The 13,862-nt window shown below is 35.2% G+C and overlaps 1 protein-coding gene across 3 annotated transcripts in view; it reads left to right on the plus strand.

Moving 5' to 3' along the window:
- Zdhhc15 (zinc finger DHHC-type palmitoyltransferase 15) overlaps nt 1-11,928 on the plus strand; it is a 110,395-nt gene extending 98,467 nt beyond the window's left edge. For all 3 annotated transcript variants that reach the window (XM_048797432.1, XM_015505872.2, XM_048797433.1), the window contains one exon: nt 7,819-11,928. The gene's annotated coding sequence lies outside the window, so the exon portion shown is untranslated. The remainder of the gene's footprint in view (nt 1-7,818) is intronic.
- Nucleotides 11,929-13,862: the final 1,934 nt, after the last annotated feature.

A 13,862-nucleotide genomic window follows, 5' to 3' on the forward strand; every position in this document is an offset into this window, starting at 1 on the left:
TCGCAGGCCCGCCTACCTTTCAGGAGTGGTTGGCAGCTCTGCCCCTCCGCGGGCCACTGGGTCTTTTCTGTCGGTGGTCACAGTTCCGCCTACCTGGCAGGCGCGGGGGGTGGGGAGGCGGCTCTGCCCCTCAGCAGGCCGCTGGGCCTGCTCTGTGGGTGGTCACAGTTCTGTCTACCTTGCCGGCGCGGGAGGAGGGGGCGGCTCTGCCTCTCAGCAGGCCGCTGCTCCTGTTCTCTAGCTCACATGTGTGAAATTTAATTTGCTCCATTTAAGTCCCAGGTGCCTCCTTTTTCCAATACCTCCTCCCTCCCCCAATTCCCCTTCCTCTGCTAATGGTCTTCCTTCTATTTATTTATCTATTTGTTTTAATTGGTGCTTTATAGATATACATAAAAGTGGAATTCACTGTGCTATATTTATACATTCACAGAGCATAATTTTGTCTAATTCATTTTAGGAATGTATTTTAATGAAATAATCTGAGCTCTGCACAATTATTTATCATCAATTTATTATAATGGTAGAAATTTTGAAGCAAAACTAAGTATCTAGCAATAGAGGAATGGTGAAATATATTGGTACATCATTCTGAAGAAAAATTGTGTGACTATTAAAATAATTATTTAAAGAATAATTAATAAGACTATGAAAAAGCTGTGTGAATGCACCTTAATTTCATTTTTACATGGTGTTAGAAATTGAACCCAGGATCTTGCACATGCTACCACGAACTCCACCCCAACCCCAAATTCAAAAGTATAATTTTACCCAGGCCTAGGTGGTACATTCATGTCATCCCAGCAACTTAGGAGACCAAGGCAAGAGAATCACAAGTTTGAGGTCAGCCTCAGCAACTTGTAAGACCCTGTCTCAAAATAAGAAGTCAAAAAGGACTGGGAATGTAGCTCAGTGGTAGAACATGCCTGAGTTCAATCCCCAGTACCAAATAAATAAATAAATAGTGATAATTTTTGTCAGTTTTATTGAGATATAATTGTCATATTATATAATTTGAACATTTATAATTCAGTGCCTTTTAGTATATTCACCATAACAAAAATCAATTTTAGAACATTTCTTACCCCAAAAAGAATCCCCATACAAATAAGCAGCCACTCCCCATTCTCACCATTCCCACCCCTAAGCAGTTGCTAGTCTACTTTCTATCACTATGGATTTGCCTATTTTGTACACTTCATATAAATAGTAACATAAAATAAGTGGTGTTGGGGAGAAAACATTCATAAGTCAAATATCTGATGAGACTTGAATGCAGAACATATGAATAACACATACAATTCAATAATTAAAGGAAAATAACCCAATTTTTAAACTGGACAAAGAACTTAAACAGATATTTTGCCAAAGAAGATATACAAATGAACAAACAACCACTAAACACATGAAAAAATGTTCAACATCATTCGCCATTAGGGAAACGGAAATTAAAACCACAATGAGATATCAATTAACATCCACTTGGTGTAGTTACAATGAAAAAGATAGATGAAAACAATTTTGGTGAGGATGTGAAGAAGTCAAAACCCTGATACATTGCTGCTGGGAAAGTAAAATGGTGTAGTCATTCTTGAAAACATTTTGGCAGTTCCTTGAGATGTTAAACATATAATTACCAAATGACCCAATAATTATATTCCTAGGGCTAGGGATATAGCTCAGTTGGTAGAGTGCTTGCCTCACATGCACAAGGCCCTGGGTTCAATCCCCAGCACCACACACACAAAAAAACCTCCTAGATATATAACCAAGAAAAATGAAAACATACATCCACAGAAATTTTTATATAAATATTCATAAGATTATTCATTTTGTTCAAAAAGTAGAAACAACCCAAGTGTCCATCTACTGATAAGTAGATAAATAAAATGAGATATACCCATACAATGAAATATATTTGGCAACAAAAAAAAATACAGGTTCCAACAGGAATGTGCCTTGAAAACTTTATAAAATTACATTTTAATTTAAAACTTTTAAATATAAAATACATCTATATATCTAGAAAACCATTGAAAGGAAATATGCCAAAAATATAAGTAAAGACAAAATTTTGATATGAGTTACCTACATCTTCATCAAGCCTAGGCATTTCAAATTCTCTTGCTAATATTCTTATGCCACTAAATTCATTGCCCTAGTCAGCAAAAACCCAAATTCCAGATTCAATCCATCTGTCTCTCTTCTCCACTCCTACACCCAGGCTGTTGAAAACTACCACAAAAAATGCATTATAAATATTGATTGCTACTGATTGCAAATATCATGACTGAGATTACAGATGTGTGGCCTCTAGCCTCAACTGACCTGATAAGTCTTCGTTATTTACCTACTTAGGTAATTCTTAACTACTTATTATTTAAATACTATATAACCACAGGTGGTACTTCTGTTCTCCATTAGCCATAGCTTCATCTATTCTTTCATATTATTCTTGTCCTGTATTATAATGAAAGTCCTAACATATGCAATAATGCTAGTTAAAGAAATAAAAGATATTCCAGTTGGAAAGAAAGAAGTTATATATCTTTGTTTGCAGATGACATGATTGTATATGTAGATAATTCAAAGAATCTACAAAACTACTATAACTAATAAGTGAGCTTAGCAAATTTACAGCACACAAGACCAACACTCAAATATCTATTATGTTTTTATATATTAGCAATTTACAGCTGTGAATCTAAGATTAAAAACACAGTACTCCAAAAAAGTTAAATAACTAGATATAAATATAACAAATCTTATATAGGATCTGCATGCTAAAATCTACAAAACACTAATGAAAGAAACCAAAGAAGACCCAAATAAATGGAAAGACATACCATATTCATGAGCGAGAAGACTCAAATAGTTTTCAGTTGTTAGTTGGGCACAAAGGTGTACACCTGTAGTCCCAACTACTTGGAAGGTTGAGGCCAGAGAATGGCTTGAACCTATGAGTTTGACAGTAGCCCAGAAAATATTGTGAAACTCCATCTCAAAAAAAAGAGAGATTAATTCTCTCCAAATTGACATGAAGATCTAATTAGATCCCAATTAAAATTCTAGCAAGGTTTTTTATAAGTATGGACAAACCTATTCTAAAATGTATATGGAAAAGCAAAAGAACTAGAATAGTCAAAACAATTCTAAAGAAGAAAAACAAGGGCTAGGGTTGTGGCTCAGTGATATAGCACTTGCCTAGCACATGTGAGGCACTGGGTTTGATCCCCAGAACCACATAAAAATAAATTTAAAAATAAACAAAATAAAGGTATTAAAAATGACACTGTGTTAAAAAAAAAAGAAAGAAAAACAACTGTGGAGCCAACCTAGATGCCCTTCAGTAGATGTTTGGATAAAAACATGTGGCATATATACACACACTGAAATTTTACTCAGCGATAAAAGAAAATAAAATCATGACATTTGCAGGTAAATGGATGCAGTTGGAGAAGATAATGCAAAGTGAAGTTAGCTAATCCAAAAAAAAACAAATGTCAAATGTTTTCTCTGATATAAGGAGGCTGACTCATACTGGGGTAGGGAGGAGGAGCATGGGAGGAATAGACAAATTCTAGATGGGGCAGAGGGATGGGAGGGAAAGGGAGGGGGCAGGGGATTAGCAAGGATGGAGGAATGTGATAGACATCATTATCCAAAGTACATGTATGAAGACACAAATTGCTGTCAATTTGTCAATTTTATACTTTATATCCAACCAGAGATATAAAAAATTGTGCTGTATATGTGTAATAAGAATTGTAGTGCATTCCACTGTCATTTATTTTTTTAAAAAAAATCAATTAAAAAAAAAAGAAAAACAAAACCAGAGAACTCAAAACTATTCAATTTAGACATATTATAAAGCTACAGGACTCAAACAGTGTGACATTGGCAAAAGTTTAGGCCCATAAACTAATGGAACAGAATAAAATACAGAAATAGACCCACATAAAGAAGGTCAATTGGTTTTTACACAAATGTGTAATGTCAGTTCAATTGAGAATATACAATCATTTCAAAAGATGGTATTGGAAAAACTGGACATCCTCACACAAACTACACCTCAACATATACAGAAATTAATGCAAAATGGATCATGAACCTAAATAGAAGTGTAAAACTAAACTCTCAGAAGAAAACGGGAGAAAATCTTCTTCACTTTGAGTTAGGCAAAAAGGATTTAGGTGTGACAATAAAAGGAAAAAATTACAAATTGGACTTCAACAAAATTAAAAACATTTGTTGTATGAAAAACACTAGTAAGGGGCTGGGGATGTGGCTCAAGCGGTAGCGCGCTCGCCTGGCATGCGTGCGGCCCGGGTTCGATCCTCAGCACCACATACAAACAAAGATGTTGTGTCGGCCGAAAAATAAAAAAAATAAATATTAAAAATTCTCTCTCTCTCTCTCCCTCTCTCACTCTATCTTTAAAAAAAAAAGAAAAGAAAAACACTAGTAAGGAAATAAAAATATAAGTCATTAACTGGAAGAAAATATTTGCAAAAGACATATATGATAAAAACACTATATCCATAATATGTTAAGTGCTCTAAAACTCATTATATATAAGTAAGAAAATCCAACATAACAAAAATGCACAAAGTATTTAAATGCACATTTCATCAGAGAAGATATACAAATGGCAAATAAGCACAAGAAAAGATGCTCAACATCATTGGCTATTAGGAAATGCAAATTAAAACCATAAGAAAATTCTATTACACCCATACCAGAATGAGAAAAAAATTTAAATATTGCAATAATACCAATGCTAATAGGGACGCAGAAAAATTCAATCTCATGCATTACTATTGGGAATGCAAAATTGTGAAGTTATTCTGAAAATCAATTTGGCAGTTTCTCGTAAAATTAAACACTATATGACTCAGTAATCCTATTACTAAATATTTCCCCTAAAGAAGTGAAACCGTATATTTACAGAAAAGTTTGCATATGAATATTGATAGCACCTATACTCACAAAAGTCTAAAGCTGGAAAACAAGTCTTTTTGAGTGGGTAAACAAACTATACTACTCAGCAATAAAAAAGAATGAACTATTAATGCTTGCAACAACATAGATGAATCTCAAATGCATTATGCTAAGTGAAAAAAAAACTCAGTCTCAAAAGGCTACAATACTGCATGATTCCATTCATATGACATTTTGGAAAAGGCAAAAATATAGGGAGAGAAAACACGTCAGTGGTTGCCAGGGTTAGGAGTGAGGGGAGGCTCTGCATTCTGTGATGACAGTTACAAGATTCTATGCATGTGTAAAAGTTCACAGAATTGTAGACCAAACAAAAGTTAATTTTATTGCATTTAAAATTTAAAATTAAAAAATTAAATCAGGATGGGTGGTATAGCTCAGTACTAGAGCATTTGCCTGACAAGAAAGAGGCCCTAGGTTTGATCCCAGCACTGCAAAAAAAAAGAAAAAAAGAAAAAACCTTCTCTCCCATTACACTCAAACTTCTTATACCCTCCTTCCTCCCCTCTACCATCAGAAATCTCCTAAAACAATGTCGTCCCGAACTTTGTAGGCTTTCTCCTGACCATCACATAAATCTACTTATTCCTTTTGTCATTTCTTGGCTAAAGACTGTATATATACTGATTACTGAATATGCATCTCCAGCCCAGAACTCTCTCCTGAGCTCCAGATCTGAATAACCTTACTCCCTCCAAAAACAAAAAATCAATTTCCCATTTTTGTTCTCTCTGCTTCACCTCATCCCTTCTCTGATTAATCACCAAGGTGCATTGATTACAATTTCTAAATATTTCTGGAAGCTGTGCACTTTCCTCTATTTTAATTATCATGACCGCTAGATCATATGTCACCTGTATTACTTCAATAGCCTCTTCACTGGTCTGTCTCCAGTCTTGTCCCCTTCTAGTCCAGTCTTTGTATTATAACTACAATGGTGAAAAGCTCAATCTTTTTAGTAGCTTTTCTTACTGGTCTTTGAATAGTCTGAACTCTTTAACATGGTTTACAACTCCTTTCATGATCCAGCCCATACTCCTCTCTCCAGGCTTATCTCTCATTATTCTCAACCTTGAAGTTTCCTCTCCACCAGTCCTATCCTCAAACTATATGCTTAAACCATACTGTACTTTGTTCAGTCTCTCAAACATGCCCCTACTATTTTGCATGACTGCGATTCTTTCTTGACAACTCCCACATTTTCCACCCCAGCTCTACTTCAGCTGGCTAAATAATATTTATCCTCTGGTTTCACATTCCACATCACTTATTTAGGATATCACTGAGTAACTCCCACAACTAAAGTATATATCCCTTCTGGATGCTATCATAATACTGTTACAAGAGACTTTTGTTTTGTGTTGTAATAGTCTATTTGCCTATCTGCTGTCCACAATGAATTGTACACTCCTTGAAGGCAATGATTATGTCTTGTTGACATTTTAGTATCAGCTAAATGCCTGGCATGGGGTAAGTATTCAGTAAACATTTACTGGATTAATGGATGAGGAGAGAAGATGGGCAACAGTCTATAAGATTAGAGGTCACTATTCTTCTTTTTCTCTTTCTATATTTTCCACGTATTCTATGATGAAGTGTATTGCTTTTATAACCAGAAAATAATAATATGCTTGAATTAATTCTAAAAGTATATTAAGGATACTTGAAAAAGAAAAAAACTATGAAAAAAATCACGTATAACCCTACCACCTAAAGATAACTTGTTAACATTTTTTTGTATCCTTTCCAGTATTTTCTATGGAGATATTTATATATGAGGGATTGAATCTGGGGTTGCTTAACTACTGATTTACATTTCCAGTCCTTTTATTTTTTTAATTTTGAGACAAAGTTGCTTGGAGCCTCACTAAGTTGCTGAGGCTAGCCTCAAACTTGTGATCCTCTTGCTTTAGACTTCCAAGTTGGTGGGGGTGCACTTCCACCCCTGGCTCTATGGATATATTTTAAACATTGAGACCATATTGTGTTCTGTTTTGAATTCTGTTGTTTTCAGTTACACCAAAAGTAATTTTTCAGTTATATCAAGCAACAATTTTTATTTAACCATTTCTCTGCTGTCCAACATTGAGGTTTTATTTAATTTTTATTTATTTTATTTTATTTAATTTTCCAGTATTATGATAAGACAGAACAGAAATCTGTTCCCCTCATTTATAACCATTTCTGTAAGATAGGATCCTAGAAGCAAATTTATGTTATGAACTTTTTAAGACTCAGTGTATATGGTTGAATTGTTTTCCAGAAAGCTTATACTAAAAATAGCTACTTGAGGATATCCTGTATTCTATTCCTTTAGTCTGATTTTATTATGTTAATTTTACAGATGAGAAAACTAAGGTCCATTTACACAATTTATCTAGAGTCACCAACTTAACAAGTGACAAAGCTAGAATTCTAATTTGGAACTGCTCAATTTCAAAGCTCATGTTATTTCCTTGTAGATTTCAAAAATAAGCATTTTGAATTAACAAATTATTACATATTTTCTAAAGAAAATATGAAAAAATCCAAGTAGACAGTAGAGAATATAAAAATATGTTACCCATGAGTCAACCACTTACAACAATTTAGTGAATTTTCTCAGACTTTTATTCCACATCCAATTTGGGGGTTAAAATAACTCTAATTTATGTATTTAATTTTGCATTTCATCCTTTTCAATTTACATTTTCCAGTACATTCCATATTCTTCATAAACATAATTTTAACAGTTACATATTATTGTTAAATGGGTGTTTCCATGTGAAATTTTACTGTTGTTCAGCTCACCTATGAATTTCTTCTTTTTATTCCCAGGACTCACCATCTCTCACGAGGCTTACAGAGTTCAATATTGGGAACCATTCTCAAAATAAGCCACCATGTTGGATTTAAAGCTTCACAGTTTGAAAGCATTCCATCAAATACTTGCTGTGCAGATGTTTCAGGACTTTACAAATTATTTAATTTACTGACTGCTCTGCAGTTGGTAACAATAACTTCAAGCCAGTTTTTCTTCCTTTCCTATCCTCTCCCAATTGACGAAAGCCTAAATATAAGATATATATCTTTACATTCATCTTGTCAGGTAAAAGGGAATTCAGATGCCTTCTTTGGAATCCTTAATTCCCCCAGAAAAACTATTAGTTATATCTACAAGGGTCTTTTTGGTATTGGGGGCAATCAGCATACATTGGCTGCTTGGTGCATGTGCCTTTATAAACATGTATATGTGCAGCATATCTATACAAAATTCTGCTCTAAAGTTGTAAAATTCAAGGTTTAAAAAGCCTGAGGATTTATTAATCATGCCTTTTCCCTAAATAGCAATTTCAATATTTGCTGAGCTTTGAATCATCCATATATCAAATGTCTCAAATTTGAGAGGGAGATTCAATACACTATGATCAAGGTCCTCAAATTGAGAATCAAACAATAATGTAAAACCTGTTCTCTGTCACAGAGGTTCCTGGAAGCACCACAGCTAATAGAAAAGATCAGATCAGATCAGATTAGATCAGATCAGACTTCCACTTTATGAAACATAAGAATTAGTGTTTTAAAGAGTGTTAATGTCAGGCTATGGTAAAATTCTCCAATTACTTTTATTCATTTCTCTGCTCTCTAGTTTTATTTTAGCTTTTATAAAGTACTGTTATGATGAAAGAAAAATTATAAGCAGCCTAAGTTATGGGCCATCGGTTTTGTAAAGGGTTTTAGGGTGATTTTCAGGTTTAATTACAATACTGTTCAAAGGGTGAAGTTTCACAGCTGACATTAGCCTGAGGATTAACTAAAGATCTGTATTTTCACAGCAGGGGTTAATGTACAGATAGTGATAACTGAACAGTAATATGCCAATCCCCTTTTTTTAAAGCCTCAGTGGTAGCTCAGCCATTAAGATAGTTTATATCCATTTCCCCATTTATTTATAATCAGCCTTTCTTTCAGTCCTAGTGCCTGAATCAATGAGTATGGACACTAATGCTGCTTCTTTATAATAATAATACCTAAGAGTATTGATGTTTTTCATTTTTCAACCAGCACTCTAGTGTCCAGCTGCTGACAATAAAAGCCCCAACTCTTATAGAGATCAGTGGGAGTTAGAGGCATCTTACAGATATCAAGGAATTGAGCTCCTTGTGGGATGGTTAAGTTCACTAAATTATCCTCCCTGAAATCTTTTTCAGTTAAAAAATAGAGTTGCCTATTACAAATAAATCAGTGTTGAGGCACTAATGCAACTGAGACAGTGAGCAATTCAGCTACATAAAGCAATGACAGAACCTGTTAATTTGGACCCCCTCTGTAATTTTGACCAAAGTGAGATTTTTAGCATAAAATAAATGGATTGTGGTCAGCGTTTCATTTGAGAATACTAGGCATTATTAAATCTATTTGGGCCAGGGGCCAGGGTCTGTTTCTTAAACTCAGAAGCTATGAAGCAGCCCAGAAGACTATGCACGCTAGATTTCATGATGAGATCTTACATGTTCAGATGGGAAGGTTTTTCCCTTTCCGCTCTTCTAGAACACTTTTATTGCTTAGGTTTCTCTTGAAAGCTTATTGGGCCATCCACATGGTTTTATGATGGACAAGTTTGCCTTCTATTCCTATACAAATGTAATATTAAATGGAGTACAGTGGGCCTCAAAGCAATCTTCCCCTTTCCTGTCTGTCATCTTCTGCCAAGAGTTTAGGCAGAGCAGCTACTTTCTATGATTTAGAGTCAGGAAAGGCAACAAGAACTTCTTTGAAGCATTGATTGTATTAGCACTCAGCTCTCACAGAAATCAGGTCACAAAAGACAGTAAACTACAGGGAACCTCTGGAAGGGTAAAGCTCAGGGGAGCTATAATGCAAAACTGACTATTTAATGTCTTCAGAAGGCCAAATGATTCAGGGTTTTACCTGAAGGCTTGAGAAAAAAAGAAACCTTATTCCTATGTTAACACCTTGATCCCACTAGTTCATAGACTCTGATATTATCCCTATTTGTAGATCATAAGGGTATTGATTACTGTACTTAGTCAAATATCTGGTTGATTATTGATCAAGAAGACAGTTTTTTGTTTAATAATTAGCACATGCTGACCTTGCTCCTTTGCTTTCTTTCCTTGGAGTCCTGCCCAATATCCTCTGTGGGATCTCATTTTCCAATTTCTGGTACTCTTCTCCCCCATTTGCAAAATGAAGATACACATTGTTAAGATCCTACAGCCAAAAGGTGCTATGTTAACTTCCTAGTGCTCTTATATGTCTTTAATTGCAGGACTGGAATGAAAAGTTTAACCATGACAGTATTTCTAAGCAAACCAAGATGCTCCATTCTTTCTTCTTTACTTTCATTGCTGATTTTTTATTGCATAGCTTAGAGAATTTTGTTAATGTTCTTCCATTTGTTCAACAATGTCTTTGGAAAGAGAATGTAAATTATTGTTCCACAATAGGGGGAAATAAATGTAAAATAGATGAAATGCTTCCCAAAAGCACATGGATGTGCTCACAGTCATCATGTCCAATACACAGAGTGATTTGGCTTCGTAGCACTGAAATCACCATGGAACAGCTTAGAGCAATTAGGACAGAAGTACATTCCAGAAGAGTTGCACTTTGTCCGAAATCTTAAGTAAGCAATTTATATAACTCCTATTTTCTAATGCACTATGTGCCTCTTTCCCCCATTGGCCCCATGTGACATGGCATCAGCCAGTGTCATAATCTCCTATGGCATCCATAAGGCCCAGTTTCAGGGCTGCTTCGCCAGGGAAAATAATGTGCTCCCCCATGTTTATGCCAAATTACATGAAGTGTAGACATTGAGGTTAATGGAGATTTAAGCACATGCTAGCAGGTATGTTTTAAGAATATTGATTATACATTAATTTAATGTATACCTGAAATTTAACAAAGCCCCAATTCATAAGAATATGACAGTATCAAAGAGTTTCTCTTTCATCTCCAATCACACATATCTACATAAACACACACACACACACACTCACACACACACTCACACTCACACTCACACACACTCCTTCCAAAGCAGGCTGCCTGGTCATCAGGAGCAAATACCTTAAAGGAGTGATTGTACTTCTAAAAACATGTCTAATAATCACAGAAAGTAAAGAACATTTCATATATACATTCTAAAACCTCACTTTCACAGTGGCTGAGACTCAGTTGGTGTAAAAGACAAGTTCTATGCAGAGGCACAGAGAATATCTAACAAGATTGTCAGACCCTTTCACAAGTCCCATGTTCTCAGAAAATTCATGAGCTCCATCCAATCAGTAGGAAATGGTTGATGAGGCATGGTACATCCAAATTTAACCATAGCTGCAATGTGCCATATTAAACTGTAGTCTTTTGCATGTGACTATTATGTAATATAATAATGAATGGGTGGCTCCTAATAGCATGCAACCCATGACTTGTTTACTTCCCCAAAAGGGCTAGAGCTGTGTCCTGCACAGTGTTCAAAATCATTAAATGTGTTCTTTGGAGCAGCCTGGTACACAGCCATCAGCAGAATGAGTTAAAACATACAATGGATTCAATATATCAGGAAATAGATTCTTAGTAGGGAGTGGCATTAAAGGGAAAAAAACAATAAGATAAGATGCATTCAAGGAATAATTGCTTTCACCCTGCTGGCTAAATCAGCAAAGGAACACAGCAGGAAAGCTGGGACTGGGTCTTGGTAATATGTGAAATGTATTGGAGAACCAGAAAAAGAAAGGCACTGGGGACCTCAGCAGTTAAGCTCAAGTTGCCAATTTGCTACAAATCCTTTTTTCCACCAATCTGTTCAAAGTGATTGTATATAGTATTCTTAAAACCATGTGTCTTGCTGCAGAAATACTGACAAATGCTGTCTAGCTTTATCTTCCTATGTCCTTATTAAAAGTATATGCATAAAATTTTTGTTTCTTTTCTATGTTATGGTTTTGTTAAACAACGTTGGCAAAGCCTGAAGTTTTAGACTGCTCCAATGGAAGCGTATACATCTCATGTCATGGTGTATAGTGAAGATTATTCACTCCCAGGCTGATTGGCATGTGTAGTATATAGACTCTTCTGTAACATCTCATCTTCTGAACACCCAGTCCCATGTGTTCAGTATTTCTCTCTTAGTTCCCACATGAATGTGAGTTGGAAAATTAACAGCAATGGCTTTTACATAGAAAGCTGACCAGTCTAATGACATTTAATCATATTCAGTCTCTGCACAGTCTCACACATTTTTGTCTTTCACTCTGTCATTGTTGAGAAGTAAAAAGAAAAAGAAGGAGTTGTTTGGTATCTAAGGGTGATGTGAACTCTGGTTTGCTTTTTTTTTTTGGGGGGGGGCTACAAGGGATTGAATTTAGGGGCACTTGACCACTGAGCCACAACCCAAGCCCTATTTTGTATTTTATTTAGAGACAGGGTCTCACTGAATTGCTTATCGCCTCTCTTTTGCTGAGGCTGGCCTTGAACTCGCGATCCTCCTGTCTCAGCCTCCCAAGCTGCTGGGATTACAGGTGTGCACTACTGTGCCTGGCTCTGGTTTGCTTTTTTTAATAAATACATATTATATATATTTTCAATTGTTGATAGAACTTCATTTAATTAATTAATTTATTTGTATGTGGTGCTGAGAATCGAACCCAGTGCCTCACACATGCCAGGCATGTGAGCTACCTCTGAGCCACAGCCCTAGCTCCTGGTTTGCTTTTATAACACCAAAAATTATGTTTACTATTTATGTAGATGCATGTCACCTGAAAAAACATACAATGATCCTGAGAAAAGAACATTCTGGCCCACTTGCCTCTAAATCATACATTACTCTCAGAGAAATATTTGAAAATACCCTCAGTAAGTAATCCCCAAATAAGGTTTCCTGCAAAAGATGTATTATTTGCACAAAAGTCCTTTACAGACAAAATGGAGAAATTCCCCCAATTAGCCAGCCAAGAAGGCAGAAGTCATTAGAAATGCAAAATATTGAAAACCAAAGTTTAGAAAAGTCATCTGTGACTATCTGACAAAATAATAATGGAGAACTTAAATCACTTAAGAGAGGCCAAACCCATAGAGGTCAGGCTTAACACAAAACCTAAAAGAAAATCTTTTATTCCAGTTAAGCTTATTAAAAAAAAGTGCTTACTTTGTCTTAGGTAGAAATCTCAAATATCTCTGTTGAACATCCTTTTTAATATATTCTACTGCATCAGCTACAAACAGCTTTAATTTGCATCACAAACACAATGTAAAAAAGACATTCCTATCATACTAGAAACAAAGAACAACTAATTTCTAGATTTTAAAAAAGGCATAAAAGAAAAAAAAACCTTTGTATAATAATCTTATTTGAGTTAAAGTTACCAAGGAAATTCAAGGCATAGACATTTAAAAAGAAACTTTATAGATATTAAAAAGATATATGTATAAAGCCTTATACAGGAACATGTAAACATATTGACAAGCATTTTCTTCATGTTATAAGAAACAGAATTTTTCAAATCTAATTTTCTCACCATATGCGGTGACATTGAAAAACTAGTCAGTTTCTTTTCGAATATTAAAATATTCTCACACAGTAGCACATTTCAGTGTTTAGACTACCAACTCTAGAGGGGTGGAAATTTTATGATAAAAAAAGTACATTTGGGGGCTGGGTATATAGCTCAGTTGTAGAGCATTTGCCTGGCATGTGCAAAGTCCTGGGCTAAATCCCCAATACCACCACCCCCCCAAAAAAAAAGTATATTTGAAAAATCTTTTTCCTCATAAGCCTTAAATGAAGTATTCAAATCAATTTTACAAATGAGCACAATCTCAAACCCTTATCCTGACAGTGCTCTAATATGTCT

This window comes from Marmota marmota, unplaced genomic scaffold (genome assembly GCF_001458135.2).
Source record: "Marmota marmota marmota unplaced genomic scaffold, marMar, whole genome shotgun sequence".
NCBI classification, from domain to species: domain Eukaryota; kingdom Metazoa; phylum Chordata; class Mammalia; order Rodentia; family Sciuridae; genus Marmota; species Marmota marmota.